This window comes from Nymphalis io, chromosome 5 (genome assembly GCF_905147045.1).
Source record: "Nymphalis io chromosome 5, ilAglIoxx1.1, whole genome shotgun sequence".
Taxonomy (NCBI): domain Eukaryota; kingdom Metazoa; phylum Arthropoda; class Insecta; order Lepidoptera; family Nymphalidae; genus Nymphalis; species Nymphalis io.
The window spans coordinates 14,559,202-14,569,565 of NC_065892.1; the positions used below are offsets into that span (position 1 = coordinate 14,559,202).

At 35.5% G+C, this 10,364-nt stretch overlaps 1 protein-coding gene across 1 annotated transcript in view; it reads right to left on the bottom strand.

Annotated features, from left to right (window-relative positions):
• The window catches only part of LOC126768689 (protein vestigial), a 38,788-nt gene extending 35,315 nt beyond the window's left edge, over nucleotides 1-3,473 (bottom strand). The window contains exon 1 of the mRNA XM_050486947.1: nucleotides 3,178-3,473. The gene's annotated coding sequence lies outside the window, so the exon portion shown is untranslated. The remainder of the gene's footprint in view (nucleotides 1-3,177) is intronic.
• Nucleotides 3,474-10,364: the final 6,891 nt, after the last annotated feature.

The window sequence follows — 10,364 nt, forward strand, 5'->3', positions numbered from 1 at the left end:
TTGGGTTTGTCTTTAAAGATATTTCATAAATAAGAGGTTTCAGTAGTAGTAAAGAGTCCAGCGCCTGGTCGCAGCGATCTCTCTCCGTCGTGTCGGGTTGTCGGCCATCGGACATGTACACGCGGGTATCTATCTACCTACCGCTCATTTTATTAACCGAAGCGACAGTACTTACGGATTATGCGTACATGTATTGTATATAATTTATATGAAAATCGTGTCAAACACATCAAAATATTTAACGAATATTATATTGATAGAGTGAGTTAACGATATAATTATATTATTTTCAATTTAAGCAAAAGTTACTCTAAATAAATTCTATAGGAGTTGTTTCAGTTTTGTACGACACCAAAAGTAGTGGATAAGATAATAATAACATAAACAATAAAATTGCTATTATTTTTACGTTATTTTATGCAGAAGGCATTTTTTTAACATTTTTAGTAGGAATTGTATTGTATTAGTCACCTTTAAACGATGAGTATGAATATTTGAACCCATTGCGATTGAGTGACAATTGTATCAGTTGCGTGTACGTCTCGTTTAACAATGAATCTTTTAAGTGAATGGAGATCCAGTCGAAAACAAAGCGTTTGAAAAGAATAATCAAGCATGTTACTAAGAAGAAGGTTAGATACTCATTGCATCGGATACCTCAATGCCCACTGAGGACTTAACATTAACATAAAAATACAAAATTTTACACTGCTAAGGACGCATTTATCACAGTCTAAGCTGCAGTCACAAGAGAGTTTTATTTAAAATTTCAAAATGTTGGTAAATAATACCCATAGGTTTATTTATGTTTAAGTTAGATAATACAAAATATACATTAAACTGTATAAAAAGCTAAAGTTCTGTTAAATTAAACAAATGGGATGTAAAGTAATTGTTCGAGTATATTAGGCAATTATTATTTTTCTGTATCCTCCATATATATTGTTTAATGGAATATTATTTAATAACATAAGTAACTGATTTAACCGTTTTATTACACATCATTTCATATTTCATTTTTTATTAAAAATTCATCCCGAAATGTTGCAGGCATTTGCCGCATTTGCCGGTGTCACATTACACGGTATCCAATTGTACGTTTTCCGCAAATGCAGTTGCAATAATGTGCAGTAGGTAAATCTACCCTATCCATTGTAACCAGGTCTTAAGCGACTCATCAGACAATCGAAATCGTTAGCGCAAATAGCGTCGATTGCCGTAAGGGTATCCGAAAATTAATATGGCTTTATAAATCAACATGATATACACATATATTTTACAAAATATAAAACATAGTCATTTTAATTAGCTCAAACTTTTTTTAGCTTTATGTTTTGTAAATATGCAGGCCAAATATTAAACATCTCCTTTAAAATCTCTATACTTTACCCTTTCATTATTCAGAAGACACTTATATCTTAAATTATATTGAGCAGCAATTATTAGTAGCGATGTCAAAATGGCACATGCATACAGATATTTTTGCCAATTATATGTAAGTCGATGTAGAGTTCCATACATATAGAGTAAACAAAGCTACCTACCGATTTATACCTTTTTCTATTACTTACCTACCTAAGGTAGGTTCCCAGGTGGTCTCATTTAGATATTTAGATTTGGCGTATAATGTGATTTATATGAATTTTATCTTATGTCTTAATATTGTTTAATCGTATTATGTGAATTAGTTTTTGGTAGGTAGTTAACCCAGTTTACATTAACGCTTACTTACACAATATTACCTACATTCCCTTTGAAAATTAAATTTCCTAGGTGTAGTAAGTACAAGATTGGTTACATTCGGATGTTACACTTTGTTTAAAAATCGTTTTGAAACAAAAGAGAGTGCGACGTACGGTACGTTCGCTAGAAAATAAGCAGTCAGTTTTATCCTTTTTGTCCACAACAGTAACTATCTGTGTGCACTAAATAATTCCTTAACAGTATCGTTTCCGCGGGGCGACCTTACGACAGATTTAAGTTTCCACGCAAACATAGGAAGGCATTGGCCGTCTACGTCATTTTTTAAAGATATTTTGCAGGATAAAACTAATGACCTCAGCGTGATTGTAATAAAATGTTCAGTTAGCGAAGTGTTAGAAAACTGGACAAACTATACCATCATAATATATGGCGAAAGTTGTACGTTGTACGCCCACAGAACGGTCCGCGTCGGCATAAGAAGTACAGGTACTTACACGAAGGTACCTAGGTACCTATCTATTATGGAAGAACCGTAATTTAACAACGTTAATTTACCAACGATAGCCAAACTTAAGACGTTTTACTTTCTAATATTTTACGTAAATTACTTTGTGAACTTATAATAAACAATAAAAGTGTACTGAGTAGGTACGGCGGACGCGAGGCGAGTTATTTTTACAAGTGTTTGTATCGTTTTATTGTTAAAAATAAAAACGAATGATAAACAATAATTCTGCAAGCGAAGTTAAAAATCTATCTGGCCTCGCTAACATGATCAATCGCAGACGTTATCAGATAGGCCTTTAATTTTTATTTACGATTTTCTGTCTTAGTAACAATACTACGTAATTTTTTATGACCAGGCTTTTTTGATTGGTTACCAGAAAATCTTCTTATGTTTTATTGAAATTACTGTAGAATTGAATGAATCAGCTTTATTTATAATGTCATTCATTAATTACAATGTGCAATAGACAAAACCAAACCTACTCTTTAAAATCATTTTCCTTCAAATTCAATGATGTCAAATACTTTAAAATAAATTTTACTGCCAACATTTGGGCTATAGTGTCAAATGCATATAGCCTAACAAAAGCCGGCAGGCCGGACACCGGATACCGGACGGATTAACTGTATTCTGCTTTATGCGAACACCTAGCGACTATGTATAAATATAACGTGACGCTTAGCTCAGCAGTACTTTATTATCTTATACACAGTAAGTAATATATATTATATTTGTCAGCACTTGTGTATACCTATGCATATACATTTTGTGTATCCGGAAAAGGCTCTAACGATTTGGCTCAAAGTTTGTTTTTTGATAACGTTTTGTTTTTTAAGTTTACTAATAATTTAAAAATAAAGATACTTTAGTAATTACTTTACCAATAATAATAATATCAATAAAATTCAAATATCTTTGGTGTCGAAGCTAATCTCTGTATTTTAATCATATGAAAAAGGTAGTACCTGTGTACCACAGATAGTTCCTCGCGCCTTGGCCAGCGAAGGGAGTTCACTTTCTTCGGAAACTGTTGCACACCGGTCCACAATAAATGTAACAAGCGTATATCACAGACACGGAACACTAGCGGCACGAGAGATCACACTCGAGGGTATACAATATACCAGCGATGTAAACACTAGCAACGGAAGAGTCGCCGCGGTGGGTCAGCGGCCGGGGTCAGTGTCGCGGCGGGCACTGTGTCGCGCTCGCGGCTCGCGGAGCGCGGATTTAATCGCGCAAAGAATGCGTCCAAGGCGGCGCGCCGCGCGGTACTGGCGCGCGGGCCGCGACTTCGCTCTGCCGCCGCCATTGGCGCGCCCCGCCCCGCACCGCCCACCGCCTCGCGCCCCGCTCCCATCCGCCCCGCCCTCGCCTAGCGCCGATGTGCGGCGGGTTTTTACCGGCGCGGCGTAACATACGCAGTGCTGTGTAGAGAGCTGCGTAGAGCTAAGAGTAATCACGACTGACGATGTCCTTTGGTGAACTCTGTACATGTACTTGTACCTCAGTAGTCTCCACAGTTGCTTTCAACAACAATAGGACATGGAATTGGACCATAAATTCAAAAAAACCAGTACCTAATTAAGTAGAAACTGTTTTTACAATTACCGACTGTTGAAACCATCCCGTATTTGTTTATAGGTAATTATCCTCCTCGTGGTGGAATAGGCACCATAACTTCTCCTCAAAACTGGACGAACCCGCCTCTCCCTCCTCCTCTACTCCTCTACTCCTGTCTCCGGCAGCCCGAAAGGACTCCGGAGACCAACTCCTCCTCTCTCTCTCCGGCGGCCCAAAAGTACCCCGGAGTCCTCCTATTTGCCACGGAGCCGCTCGCTGGTCAACTCTGCGCAACAGAGAAGTCCCAGGAGCGGCCCGCGACACTTCCGCCGCGTCAGTCTCAGCCGCGATCGACAAGCATTCCGGAAAAACATCGGATTGCTGGTCGACCCCGTTGCCCAGGGTGCACCACGTGGAGGTGACTGACATGCACCTCGGGTAAGACTGAGACCTTTCTTAACCAACATTCAGATAAAATAAGCACGTCAACCTGTTTGTTCAATCTATTTAGCAAAACCAAGAGTCTATTGAAATTGCAGTTTAAGCTTCTTATGTTAACATGAAAAACCTTTAGCCCCGTTTTGCATTTCAAAAAAAAATCGCCACACTGCTCAGGACAAGATATTATGAATTTTGAAGCCGTTATAGCTTCAATATTTTCGTTAATTAAGTTTATATCATTCATAAAGAAATATTATTGAATTTAACAATGGTACGATTTACAGTCGTTCTAGGGACAGAGATTCGATTCTTTTTTTGTTTTTCTTTTTTTATCTTGACCTTACTCACTAAATATTTTGGAATATTATCAGCAAATGAAAGATTTGATAAGACTGAAAAAAGGAAAACAAGGTAAGGATGTTTTGTGATGGATATATATGTATAAATATAAGGTTTATAATATTGATCTAAATGATTATAAAAAATTAACAACATAGAAATGTAGGAATAGGAGCTAAGATTAAATATGAAAAAATAATTCATTAATATAAAAAGCTTACGAAGAACAAGTAGCATGCATCTACAGCAAATAGCAACACCTAGTCATTTCTTCATTTTTAAGGAATCTAGGTCCAATTCTTTTTTTATGTGAATTAGCTGGTCACCTTCTTTCTTACGAAGAAATATTTTGCCATTCGACGTCCAGCAATAGGCGTACTCATAAGATTTGGCAAAATCACGACTGAGATAAAACAACCTCTTCATTGTAGATGAAAGACTTTCCGAGATAAAAATCGGTTTGGAGGGGCCATTTATTCCGAGTTTTACTGTTGTTAATACATTTTTTTCTCGGCTCGATTTCTTATACATTCTGATAATCTTCTCTTTCATCATTACACTAGTGAAATCGACGAGCACAGTTCTGTTACTGGCATCGCGGGAGTTGAGACGGAAGATATCCTTAAATTCATAAGGGTTAATGGCGAAGTTGCAAAGCTTGCCAATAGAAACAATCCTATTTAACAAATTTTCTTTGCTTTCAGATTTATCAGATGGTATATTTTTGATTTCAATACAGGTCTACACCTGGAAAGCCGTTCATAGTTGTCGATCCTTTCTTCCAATAGTTGTAAATATTAAAGATTTCTTTGTTTCTCAATTTCTAGTTTCTCAATTTGATCAGTAATTGAATCATATTTCTGTGACAAAAAATCGACAGACGCCTGAATTTCGTTATTTTGTCTCAAGATTTCATCCACCGCTGAGGATATTTTTTCAATTTTTTCGTTCTGGTCATGTTCAAAAGATTCTAATATGTCCTTTATTTCGCACATGAAAGAGGCAAATCGTTCGCCAACATCGTCAGAACGTTGCCGCTTGTGACGGTAAGTGTTATTTGGTGTTTGGGAAACAATTTCTTGAGACGCTTCTTTACTAGGTTTAATTCCGGAGGTCTGAGCAGAAGCCGATGAAGCTGGAGGTGGCGTTCGGTTAAGTGGCATTGTTGTTAAATAAAAAGTTCCCAAAAAAAAAAAAAGTATATACATTTTAAAATTCTGTTAGGAGTTGGGTTTGAACTCTGATCAGTTAGAAGTTCGCGAAGGTACAATCCGTCGCACTCCTTACAGAGCCGTCCACCACTGGGGCTTCGTGTCGAATATACGCTATTAGTTCGTATTTATAATATAACAGTAATACTGGTGGGGTACCGGGTCATTGAACTCATGAATCCGTTGAACACAAACTGTTGAGTTTTGCAAACCCGGCCGTTATATTATTCACAATTTATGAATTTAGCACTATTAATAGTGCTATTATTAATGCAGACTTCAATAAATTTCACACTATTTTACGACTGATTACTTTAGTTTTATATCAGTGATAAATATATACGAAAATATTCACTTTTTATATTATTACTAAGATTATTTGAGCGGAGCAACAAAAGATACGTGTTGACTTGTCGAATGCCGTATGCAATATGGCCCAGTGGTTAGAACAAGGGAATCTTAACCGAATTTTCACGTGCTTATTTTGTATTTATAATTCATTTTGTACTCGGGGGAGGAGGAAAAACAACGCGGGGAAACCTGCATGAATCAGTAGAAAAAAAAATGCCACATGTATATGCCACCTTCCCGCATTGTAGCAGTGTGGTGTAGGTAATCATCCTCCTCGTGGTGGAATAGGCACCATAACTTTTGAGGAGAAGGAAAGAATTTAATATAATAAAGAAAGAATTTAATATTTTAATTTATAATAAAGAAAGAATTTAATTTAAGAATTTAATATATAAAGAAAGAATTTAATATAATTTAATGTGATTAATTCCTTTGATTATTGTGAATTTGAATTGATTTGATTTAATTCAGATTTTTATTATTGTCATTTTTGTCTTTTTACTATTTATTTGTATTTATGATCCCTGTTTGGTCGAAATAAATGATTTTATTATTATTATCAGCAATTTAAATGTTTATCCTATTTCATTAAACTAAAAATTGTCAGTGGTACTTCAATTTTGTCCCATTTTAACGAGGAGCGCCACGGATCGCTTGCGCATCCTACGTTGACGCTCTCCTTATGGCACACCTTTTTTTTAACGCTGGAAAAACTCATTACGCGTTTCCCCCCGAACATCTATAATCTGAGCTTTAATATTATTTTAGTTTCAGGTCGGACATTCGGTAGATATAGAGTCGGCATGCCAATATATACCTTACTTATTTTTTTCATATATGGCCTAATAATATCATAAGATTTTTTTTTCTTTAAATTAAATTTTCTAAGAGAGAAAATTTTCGGTCCAGACCCTTTTGAAGCGAATGCTACCAAAACTATAACATAGGTAGGTAGGTAATAGTTTGCCACGGTAGCATGCGAAAGCGATCCCGTGGTGCTCCTCGTCAAGACGGAAAGGGTACCGCTGGTTTTTTAGTGGGTATTCCAATGTTCGGGGTGCACTCGGCGCCTTGGACACCGGCGAGCCCCACATACCCCCTCACTGTTCCCGTGGGGGAAGCGCGTAATGCGTTTTTCCAGCATTAAAAAAAAGGTAGGTAGTAGCTTACCAATGATTTTTCCTATATCCTTCTCACTGTACATGCGACTTATAGAAGCTATTTTTTGTGGAATCTAAATAAAGGGACAAAATCTCAATCTCAAGTATAGCCTAGTAGTTCATATTGAAAGAACCGAAGATTGTCGGTTAAAACCCAGGCATTCACACTGCGAAACTATGGAATGCTTTGCCTGAGTCCGTATTTCCTGATAGGTACAATGTTGGTGTCTTCAAATCCAGAGTAAACAGGTTTCTTATGGGCCAGCGTGCTACATCTTAGACCGTGTCGATGCTTAACATCAGGCAAGTCAACGGTCAAACGCTGGTCTATTAATAGTAAAAAAAAGGCAAGCACCATTGAATTTTCATGTCCTTAATTTGTGCCCACTACGTTCTCGAGTTCACTCAGTGTGACGAAAACCTACCCATTGAATGAAAAATCTGTCACTTGTGTATTTACCAATAATAGGTAATTGTAATGTCCCCTTAGGTTCAGGACATTCATTGTTTGAGGAGAGCTCCGCCGAGGCACGAGCAGAGCACAGCACGGGAGGGGCCGCGGATGCGTTATATCATCACAATCAGGCAGCCTCTCCGATCCATGCCGCGGACGGCCATCGCAATGGTAAAACCATTGCGATGGCCAAGTTATCATAAACACAAATCACAAATTCCTTTTAGCTAGCCGAGTCACGAAGTTGTAAGAAACAGAGTCCAGTAAACGAAGCGGTTTTTTTCAAAAATTCAAGAGATCAATATTCACTAAAGCGCGTCCACACTATACGAGCAGTGCAAGTACAGTGAGTATTATGTACCCCGACAAGGTTTTATTACTCTTATTCCTAAAAGAAATGAGATAAAAGGAAATTAGAAAAAATGACGGTAAATTCAAAGGAATTGATAATAGTATTCCACAAACAGCTCTGGTTTATCTCTCCTTTTTTACCTATTACCCCTATTAAAAATAATCTTTAACTACTTTGCATTGAGGTCCTTTTGTCTTTGATCCAGATTTAATTTCTTAACAATAGCATTTCTTAGAATTTCCTACCTGGTCTCTTTGTTATCTAATTTTCTCCTGAGTTTATGATTGTTACTGTACTTTTTATGTACCGATGGATAGCTAAGGAAACGCAGATGTTTTTAAAATGATCCGCACGATAAGAGCCATAGTGATTTTTACAAAAAAATTGCGAGTAACTTAAAGAATCAAAATTAAAAATCGAAAAGTTGTACAGTCTTGGATCTGTAATCTAAAAATGCTTGAAGATTGTTTTTGTTTTATAACTGGTTATTATTAACTAGGATGTACCCTAGCAAGAAATACAAAAAAAAATAGGGAAAATACGTTGATTTTTTTTTATTGAATTTTAGAATCTTAAACATCCTTTAAATAAAAAAAATATTAAAAAATTAATAACTCGAAAATGATACACTTTTGCATAAGCATTTTGGGGGTCATTTGATAGCTATTGTCCTGAACTATAACCCTTTAAAAGGATCGTGACATATTACCCTGTAACCCTGTATAAGACTTTTTCCAGTGTTAAATTTGTAACGACGAATTAAAAACGTTTTGTATAATTGTAAATCACATAGTACCCATAGTCTGTTAATTTACTTAACATTTTTAATCAGTGTGTGCAAAATTTTTTTTTATTTCTAGGTAAGTTGATTTACTTAGTTTTTTTCAGGAATCTTAATTTCATAACATATAGGCATTATTATACTTTTATCACAAACTTCACTATGTGTGACATAGGTGATTAATTGAAAAAAAAAAATTGTTATGCTGCGTTTAACGACGTTTAGACGTTTTTAAGAGTCTATAAAAGTTTAGACAGTTTAGTAGAATATCTGATGAGCAAGTACCTAGTGAGATGAGCTTACACAAAGCCCTATATAGTATATTGCCGCTGTTATAGTGTGGTCAAAACTCATAATATTCATCGATCAAACATTAGTCTAACTTTAGAAAGAGTAAGACCAATATGTTAACAAGTATGTAACCATTGTTACTAACATTTTCTGGAGACATTATTAATATTTTCCTTAAGAGTCTATACACATGAAAATGGCTCTCAAATCATTAATTATAGTGACTAAAAATAGATATTTTTAACATATTTAGTCAATTTATTATTTGAAAATTTGAAGGAATATTAAACAAAGTTAAATTTTATTGGAATCTATTACATGGTCCGTCATTTATTTATATTCTTAGAGATTCCTCGTCTCCCATGTAACAATCATTAACTGTATCCATAATTACATCAAATGTGAAACCATGTTACAATTATTTGATGCTGCACATTAAATTAAAAATACAATTTTAAAAAACAAACTTTTTATTAATATTACACAATATTATCACTACAATTTTGCTCCATGTACATTATAGTGAACAATGAATATATCTGTATCGTGAATTAATTTACTTTATATATTTATTACATAATACCAGATGCTAATATAATATATGACTACAGTGTCTTAGGTATAGAGATTTTTTTTATTTTAATTACATATGATTAATTACTCAGATAATTAAATAAATCTCATAATTAAAGGGCTATATAACAAATAACTAGTACCAGATATTATATATAATATTGTGGCATATTAACAGTAACGCATAACAAAGTAGTGTTCCCATAAACTTCTTACATAGTGTACTAAGCGATACTACCAGGAGTTAGTATATTAAGTTAACCAACAAAAACTATCAAATGTGAAGCTATGTTCCAATAATTTGATGCCGCACAACTTTAACAGTTATCATTTGTGCACTATGCAAGTTTAAGTATTGACAAGCATGATAGTTGCTCATAGTTTGAACACACCTATAGTTTGGGATTCAGAAGAAATTTGGTCGATTTTTAATTTCTGACACAATGCCTTTTTCAACAAGGGGTGTTGTGAATCTATCAAAGACCTGTCCACAGCACACATGCACCTGACGTCCAAGAGAGAGCGTAAGGCGACGTGCGAGTCCTGTAGCATTGCCCTCTTCACCAAGGAGAGCAGTTGCTAATGCACCGTTTCCCGTAGCCAGGGGAACGCCAAGAGCAACTTCATTTAAGTGAG